General features: G+C 42.8%; 1 long non-coding RNA gene across 2 annotated transcripts; it reads left to right on the top strand.

Moving 5' to 3' along the window:
• The first annotated feature begins 2,517 nt into the window (after window positions 1-2,517).
• Window positions 2,518-5,830, top strand: LOC134479599 (uncharacterized). 2 transcript variants are annotated; one of them, XR_010053139.1, is made up of 4 exons: window positions 2,532-2,663; window positions 3,466-3,585; window positions 4,824-4,905; window positions 5,574-5,830. It is a non-coding gene; the product is annotated as an uncharacterized LOC134479599 (long non-coding RNA). The 2 variants fall into 2 exon arrangements; XR_010053140.1 differs by lacking the exon at window positions 3,466-3,585 and having other exon boundaries at window positions 2,518-2,663.
• Window positions 5,831-8,890: the final 3,060 nt, after the last annotated feature.

The raw sequence follows: 8,890 nt of genomic DNA on the forward strand, positions 1-8,890 counted from the left end.
GCTGCTGTTCCTTTGCATGGCCACTGCTAACATGGGAAACATGTTTCCTTCGTAAATTCAAGGAAGCCACATCCATGGTCCCATAAATCCCACCCATCTTACTTACTCTAATACTGTTCTGCCTTGCTTGTGTGAATTTGGCAGCAGCATAGCCTGAAGGCTTTGCAGTATAATGAGAGCGTAGCCCTGGGGACCAGCAAGCAGTGCCACTGGCTGCTTAGCTCCTTCCACCGCTCACACATTAAGTCTGAACTGTAGAGCAGGAACTGAGGCTGTCTTTATCTTTATGCTACCAGAGAAGCCCATAAACATGAAGAATTAGCGGCATCAGAAAGCAATGTCTCCAAAGCAGTCATCCCAAATGGCGAACGGAGAGGAGTCGGAGCGGAATGGGTGGCAGACAGGAGAATGGAATTTGAAGAGAATTCGCATTTCTCCTGCTCCTTTAAAAGAATGGTTTTAATATGGAAGTGGCTGGTGTTCATTATGAAGGAAATTAAAATGATATGCTTCTGCATTGTAAATAGGAAGAAGGAAAGAATGGGAACAATTGAGGGTGAAAAGGACCTTAAATGAGAACGTGCCGGAATGCATCGTGAACATTCCCAAAAACAGGGAAAACGCAGGGTGAAAGTCGGCTTCTGAGTCTCGGTGGCCCTTAGGCAGCCTGTGCATGTTCAGCGGGATTATGGGTATTTACACGGGCTTTGTTTTTAACATCTCTGGCCTAAGATATTTTATTTCAAAGAACTGAAGTGTAGTCTAAGTAGCGTCCTACCTACTGATTCTTTCCTCTGAGATAACACCTAAGTAGCTGGCAACCATAAGAGCAACAGAAAGTTCTTCCTGAAGAAGAAACAATGTTTAACAGGTGTCTGGGCTCTGTTGGCTAAGATCCAGCCCCTTTCTTACTTTTCTAACAAAAACAGGAAACAGTTGCCTATGGAATCACTGAACACAGACTGGTACAGGGTAGCCATGTAGAATTGCTAAACAGGTACTGGCCCTTGGGGATTGTCTCTTGTCCTTCCTCGTTATTTTTAATGAGCACTGTCACCTCTACCCCACCTCTAATCTACATTCAGACTGTGGTCACCTTATTACTTTGTCTCTTTTCCAGTGTGCAGGACACTTACTTTACAAGTTACCAGCTAAGTATTGTAACAGGGCTAATACAGTACTCAGCATCAATAAAGTACAACACACTAAGAATCGATACACTCATATTCCACAGCTCAGCTAGTTTTGCCCATTCAGCGGCTAGAGCTGTCCTTTAAAAACTGTTTGTAATGAGTCTTCATTTTGCATTCTCTTCTCCCATCAGTTGTTACTTAATTCAAAATTCTGATCACTCAACTTAAGATTCTATTATACTAAAAACTACTTCTAGATACAATTTTGCTTATTCATATACAAAAAAATGTATACAACAACTTCTAAAGACTAGAAAATACATAAAAACAGTCACAAGCTCATGCTGCTCTATAAAGTCCCACACTCTGGGACACTCTGAGATCAAATTTGTGCCCAGTCATTTTGCACAGCTCTGGGATGTCTAATGACCCTCTCTGGATGGACCTTACAGAGCATTAGTAACTATTGTTCATACACCACTATATATAAAGTGCCCCGTACCCTTTGCCTGACTTCATTCACGGGACTAGCTCCCCCATCCTACTGGGGCATGGTCTCAGTTCCATGTCACCTCAAAAGGCCCTTTTGTGTTAAAAAGCAGCCGTAGTTCCCTCCTCTCTATGTCATCACCATCTCCACTCATCTTGGTCACAGCCTCATGGGCATTTCCCTCACTCTGCTTGTTCCCCAGCTCTCTCCTAACACTGGGCAGCTTCAGGAGAATGTTTCAAGTTCATTTACAACCTCACTGCCAAGACTTAAAGCAGTGCACGATGCATAGTAGTTACTCGGTTTTTGTTGAACAAATAAATATCATGCCTGTTTATAATCTTAAGAGAAATATGTATGTATATGGCCACAAACATTTCTACAACAATGCTCCTAGCATCTTTTTCAGAATAGCCAAAATAACAGGAACAATCTAAATGTCATTAAAAGAAAAACAGTGAACAATTTGAATGTTCAAACATTGGGGTAACATTTAAATATTCCAGGCAAGCAAAGAACTGGAGTTCTTTAGACACATTATTGATTCCCTACCCTCCTGTATCTACGCATTCAGACCACAGATCCATGAGTCCGACAAAGTCTTAGTTTGATCCAACCATTCTATCAGCGTAACAAGCCAAGCAGTGAATCCTAGCTCAGTGCCCTCCGCATTGTTCATCTCCCCGCATACGCTCTGAGGCTGTATAACGTAATAAGAACCTCTAGAACAAGACCTGGCCAATTGCCATTTGACATACGCCTCTCTTTAGCCTACATTCTGTGTTTATGAAGGTGTCCTCATATTGCCTCACAGAGTTCCTTTAAGGATAATGACATCATACAAGAGTCAGGGACATGGAATGACATCATACAGGAGTCAGGGACATGGTAACTACTCAGAGAATGTTGTAATCATGGTGGATGGCACACATGAAACATCCTTTATAACAAAGTCCTGCCTGGGATGGAGACTGAGTCACAGCACATTCTTAAAGGGCCTCTTCAAAGGACCAGAGAGTTGTGTAACAGTTTACTTGAAGGTTAAACGTTTTTAAATAGCAGCTTTTATTGTCTCTTTGCAAGAAAATTTCCCATATCCCAAAAACAAAATAAGCCAGGAAGTAAAATGGATTTCTATAACCTAACAGAAGAAGTTAAATTATTTTTTTCACGAAAGATTCTATGTGTGCTTTAAAAGTGGTAGTCAATTACCTCTAGACGTGGGGCATTCTGAAAAGTTGTTGAATGTTCAGGCTTATTTTCTGCTAAAGGCAATTGACCAGGAGTTGGGGAAATGGCTCAGAAGGTTGTGTTTGTCGTAAGAGCCTGAGGACCTGAATTTGGATTTTGAGTATCCATGTAAACAGCCAGGCCTGGGAGTGTGTGTCTGGGATCCCAGGACGAGGGAGACAGAGTGAAGAGAGTCCCTGGTGCTCAACAGCTCCAGGTTCAATGTGAAATTCCATCTCACAGAATAAGCTGGGGAGATGTTGAGGAAGCCACTTCAGTGTTGACCTCTGGCTTGTACACACACACACACACACACACACACAATACACACACACACACACAATACACGCACACACACACAAATACACGCACACACACACATACCATACACACACACACATACCATACACACACATACCATACACACACACACCATACACACACATTCCATACACACACACACACACACACACACACACACACACATACACCACACACAAAAATCCACCAAAAAAAGTGAATTGTTTGGTTTTAGACAAAAAATATTGAAAATTTAAGTTCATAATCTTGTTTTATTTTGTCAAATGTATTGGTTTTGTTTCAAAACAAAAGGTCACATGGCCAAGATAAATGTATTAAGTTGATGGGGAATAGGAGACGCTTGAAGAAGGCATGCCAGGAACATAGATACGCGTGCGCAGCATCATACAGACTCAAGAACGGATGACGTCAGTAGGTGCCCTTCTAAAACACAACACGCCCACCGACCGGTCGTAAAGCCGTGGACTCTTAACTCAGGACTTGTATTTTGTTTCTATTAAGCAAATCCTAAAGCTAAACATAGCAGGACACGGGCCAAGGCTTGCTGCTGTTGCATTATTGTGTGACCCTCTTGGAAGGGCAAAGCGGGTGGTGGTCGGAAATCCTTGTCTACTGGGCAGGCTCAGCCCGGGTGGTGCTGAGAGGGATTTCATCAGTGCGTTAGCAACGGAGCACTTTTCCTCTCAGAGGGCAATCGGGTGGTGGGGAGGCTTTTTATTCCCCTCTGTTGTTTCTGAAAGGCGATAGGAAATATACCATTTAGATGCTTAGGCGAGTGAGACAGGCGTTTTGTAGCAGATGGGATTTTTTATAAGCTGTTTGTCACCATATACCAGTCTTGTTAAGAAGCAATCACTTTCTGCTTCATTACACTAAGATGGCTCTGTTTAGGGTTTCACTCAGCTGTGAAATGATTTTAAAACTCCTATAAGCAATAGAGATAGGGCTTTTATATATAATAAAAGATTGTTGACAAAAAAAATGTACTAAAACATAAAAAAAAAAAGTGGTCAAACGCACTGTTTTTGTGTCGGGGAAATGGAGATCCGCTCAGATCCTGCTGATGCTTAATCTGCTCGTTTACCAGCAGAGGAAACGCGCAATATCTTATTTTCTGTGCATAAGTAAGGTAAGGGTTCTTTTTTATGTTCCCATGAAGTCTTTGTGGCTTATACCGTGGAAATAGAAGGGAGTGAATTCTTGAGTGAGGAGCAATTTCAGCTTAAAATAAATAAAAGGAAACTTTAGTAAACAACACACCAAGTTTTTAAATAGCCTTGCTTTTAAACGGTCGTCTAAGAACAGCTACTTTTATTTTTCTTTTCCTACCTGGCTGTGTTTTTAAAGGATCAGCATTGGTGGCAGAGGAAGCCAGTCCTATTGTTTTACAGATTCCCTTGAGCTGAGCATGTAGTTCAGTAATAGTATTTACACGGCACTTAAGCAGCATATATACACATGCATGCATACATGTGTGTGCACATGCACATATACACAGAGGAAAAAAAAATCCAGGCATGGTGGTGAACAGCTTTAATCGTAGCACTTGGGAGGTTCAGATGAGAAAACCTTGAGTTCCAGGCCAGCCAAGATTACACACCAGACTCTGTGATATAAATAAATTAATAAAATACTTGTGGATTTTACAGGTTGTAATTGACAAATGATGTAATTCAAGGACATCAGAAGACCTCGGTCAAGTCTCAAGCTGGGCCGCTTACCTGGCCTTAGGTGTGTCAATGAATCTTTTAAAGCCTTGATTTCCCCATCTGCAAAAGATGATTGATAACACAAACCTTGCAGTGTTTAACTGCCACTGTAGCATAATAAATGGCGATGCACCTTCAGTGGCAGACAACTAGCGTTGACTGGGCCAGCTGAACACATGGGGTCGAGCGCCATCCGGCTTCACTATGGACACGCTCCCTAGAGCATGGCTCATTCACTGTCTCTTGAATTGTCTCTGTAGAGGCTTCACTTTGATTGCTTGAGTTAGGGTGGCCTCAGGTTGAACACATGGAACGATGATTCATGAATCTCTATCTCAGACCACAGCTAGGTAGCCTGAGATCATTCTCTTCATAGAGCAAAGATGTTAAAAGAGAATATTCTTTAGCTAGAGAAATGGCAAATTAGTCTCCCATGGGACCAGAGTTCAGTTCCCAGAACCCGCATTGGATAGCTCACAACTTCCCATAAACCCCAGCACCAGGAGATCCAACTTTTTAGGAACTGACATGCACCTATGTGTATGCACGTGCACGCATGCAGACACACACACACACACACACACACACACACACACACACACACAAATAAAATGCTTAATCGTTTTAAGGAGAACCTTCTCTTTCCAAGCCCTTGCTTATATCATATGTCTTTGCATTCAATTCACACAGCCCAACAGAGTCCTATGGAAGCGTGATGTACAGTCACATGGTATAGGAGGGAAGAATCATAGGTGGACGCCGCCAGCCTGTCTGCTTGCTGCCTATTGCAGTGACTGGGATGTCAACAACAGCACCAGGCATCCAGGAAGTGTTCAGCATCATCTCCTCCTACCACACCCACCCCATCTCTTTAAGCTCATCCAGCTAATCCACTGTGACTTTTATTGGTTCTAAAGACCAAATGAAAATTAACGTGTTTACCTAAAGAACGTGTGGTGTTCCTTCCTTCTCAGTGTGACTGAAGGGAGACAAGGAATGATCTGCTGAGCCCTTATTAGAAGTTGCTTGCATGGGGCTGGAAAAAAAAATGGCTGAGAGGTTAAGAGCACTGACTGCTCTTCCAGAGGTCCTGGGTTCAATTCCCAGCAACCACATGGTGGCTCACAACCATCTGTAATGGGATCTGGTGCCCTCTTCTGGCCTGAAGGCGCATGTGCAGGCAGAAAGCTGAATACACAATAAATAAATCTTGAAAAAGGAAAACGTTTGCAAACACTGAAGGGTTAAAGAGACTGAAATGCCCAAGGACACCGTGGTGGCTGCATTGTGTTCCACATCAAAGGGTAGCATGTAGTGTAGCCATTGTTGTACTTGGGGAATGAGAGTCATTTGGGGGAGAAAGTTTAACAAGTTTGACAGATGAACCCCTATTTTGAGCACGTCCTATCAGATAGACGTTTCTCTTCACATTCCCTATTTCTAAGGCTTTCTCCTCAGAATCTGAAGCTCAAACTAATAAAATAGGCTCTGAAACAAAGTCAGTATTGACAGAGGAAAACAGTGCCGTAATTCTCTTGCACTGGAATGAAGTTTTACTAAGCCAGAGCAGTGTTGTGGAGAAGGACCATGGAAAGGGATGGAGAGTAGGGGGTTTTTGTCATAGAAAACATGAACAAGTTTGACAAAGGGAGACTCTAAATTCCCTACTGCTGGATACTGGGAACTTCTGGTGTCTCAAAGGATTCGAGAGGCCGCCATCCCACTCCATGCTGTGTACAAATGACCTGTGGCCATGATGGGTGCATCAACCTCAAAAGACAAGCAGATCTGGGGCCGAAATAATCCACAGAGGCAGAGTCAGGAACCCAACCAAGCACTTCAGGAGCAGGACGCAGCCCCTCTCACTCTCTCTGCCACACTCCGAGGCACTCTCCTATTATTAATACAGGTGAAAAGCCTGCATTCCGGGGTCTATTGCCATTTCCAGGGGTATTAATATTTCCAATCCGGGCTTTGAGAAAAAAAAACGAATTTACCAGAAAAAGTTCAAGATCATCATTCATCCCTGGGAGTCAGAGTAAGCAGGGAATGCCAAAGCCAGGTTGGAAGCATGAAGTCGACCCAAAGAAAGCAGAGGAAAGGATTAGAAGATGATAAAAGCCTAAGCTGACTAATTAGAAAACTAACAGACGGCAAGGTTTATATACAAACCTAAAAGCTTCTCACTGAGAAGCAATGAAAACCAGAGCAATCCAAGCCACCACACAGGAGGGGCAAGCAGTCTATTACCTAAAGGAGCAGCCCAGGGCCCCTCCAAGCATAAAGATCAAAGCTACACAGACATCTGAGGAGAGGGGCTGCACAAAAGAGATACATGCCCAGGGAGTGGGAGAGCTTTGTTATCCATGTTAATTATTCTAATTCCTGTCCTCGGAGAGATTAGTATTCTCAGCAGATTAGCAGCAGAACGAGACGTAAAAGCTCCATTGCCAGGATTCAAACATTCGGCAAACCGAACACAGTCTGATTTTGTTAGTGGTAGAGATTCAGCATAGAGATTAATTTGTGTGGCTGTTAGAGACGCTCAATGTTCATCCCTTTCCACCTCATCCCTTTCCCAAGCATCTTCGTTAGAGACTTCCAAAGGGAAGCTTTTTCATGTATCAGAGAGAGAGAGAGAGAGAGAGAGAGAGAGAGAGAGAGAGAGAGAAAGAGAGGTGGGGGGGGGACCCACTATCATAGCTTTTGGTGCATCATGAGAACAGAAGTCTTAGCTAGTGAGATGATTTAGTAGGTAAAGGCACTTACCACCCAAAACCTGATAATCTGAGTTCAACCCATGTAAAGGTATAAGGGGAGAATTGATTCCATAAAATCATCCTCCGACCTCCACACTGGTCATGGTGCACACACATCACACATACACCACACACACACACACACACACACACACACACAATACACCACACACACAAATCACATCACACATCACATCACACACACCATACCCACACCACACATACACACATACACATCACACACACACACATCACATATCACATACATGCACACCAGACACACATACATAAACTAATAATAATAACTTTTAAAAGAAATCTTAAATCAAGAAACTGCAGGTTCTGAAACTGTCAATCAAATGGGGAAGGCAAAGCCGTCTGCAGATAGTTTTTTTTCCCTAATCACTATCACACAGAAGAAAGTTCATACTGAGCTTATATAAGCACCAGAGATCCTCCGTATTATACTCAAGATGGTCTAGAAAGGACAGGTGACAGCGATTATGCAAATCTACATTTGAAATATGCTGGAGGATGTCTCCCAGTGAGGGCAGACACAGTCGCCTGAAGTTCTCCTGCTTCACCCAAAGACCAAGCCTTTACTAGAGGTGACACGGGCATTCTGACCCTCTGTGCCCTGTACTCAGACCCAAACCTACAGCAGGAATCACTCTGCTGCTCAGAATCCTTCCTTGCTTTGTAAAAACAAGAACAAAGCCCTCTTACCTACCTTTGTGTTTCTACTTTCAAATATTAAAAAAGAAAAGTAGATCTTCTCATTGGACAGAGTAGAATGGGAGCGCGGGGGGTCTATATTGAACTAGGTAGAAACACACATTTTGCCTGCCAGTCACTTTGAGGTTTAGACGTTTGGCTGAGGCTAAAGTATATTGCATACATGTGTATAATATCCTAAAAAGACTTTGAAAAAAGGAGGCCAAGGATTATACAACACTGGGCTAAGGACAGCTCTCTGATGGGCTAGAGATGTCTTCTGTTGTACCAAATGCAGACATCCATGGTGTCTATAGGATTCTGCTGTGGGGGAACATGTCACTAGAATCATCTGTATTGTGTGTAGTGTCACTTTGGGCGATATCTATTAACAGCTAGTTTTTTATGTGAAACAAAAACTTCCTAACTCTGAGTAAGATTGGCATAGAAACTCTATCCGATACCAGAAGGCAAAAAACGCCTTTGGGAACTGACCTTGATTTTGAATGTTGCCCTTAAAAAATTCATTATGGA

This window comes from Rattus norvegicus, chromosome 7 (genome assembly GCF_036323735.1).
Source record: "Rattus norvegicus strain BN/NHsdMcwi chromosome 7, GRCr8, whole genome shotgun sequence".
NCBI classification, from domain to species: Eukaryota; Metazoa; Chordata; class Mammalia; order Rodentia; family Muridae; genus Rattus; species Rattus norvegicus.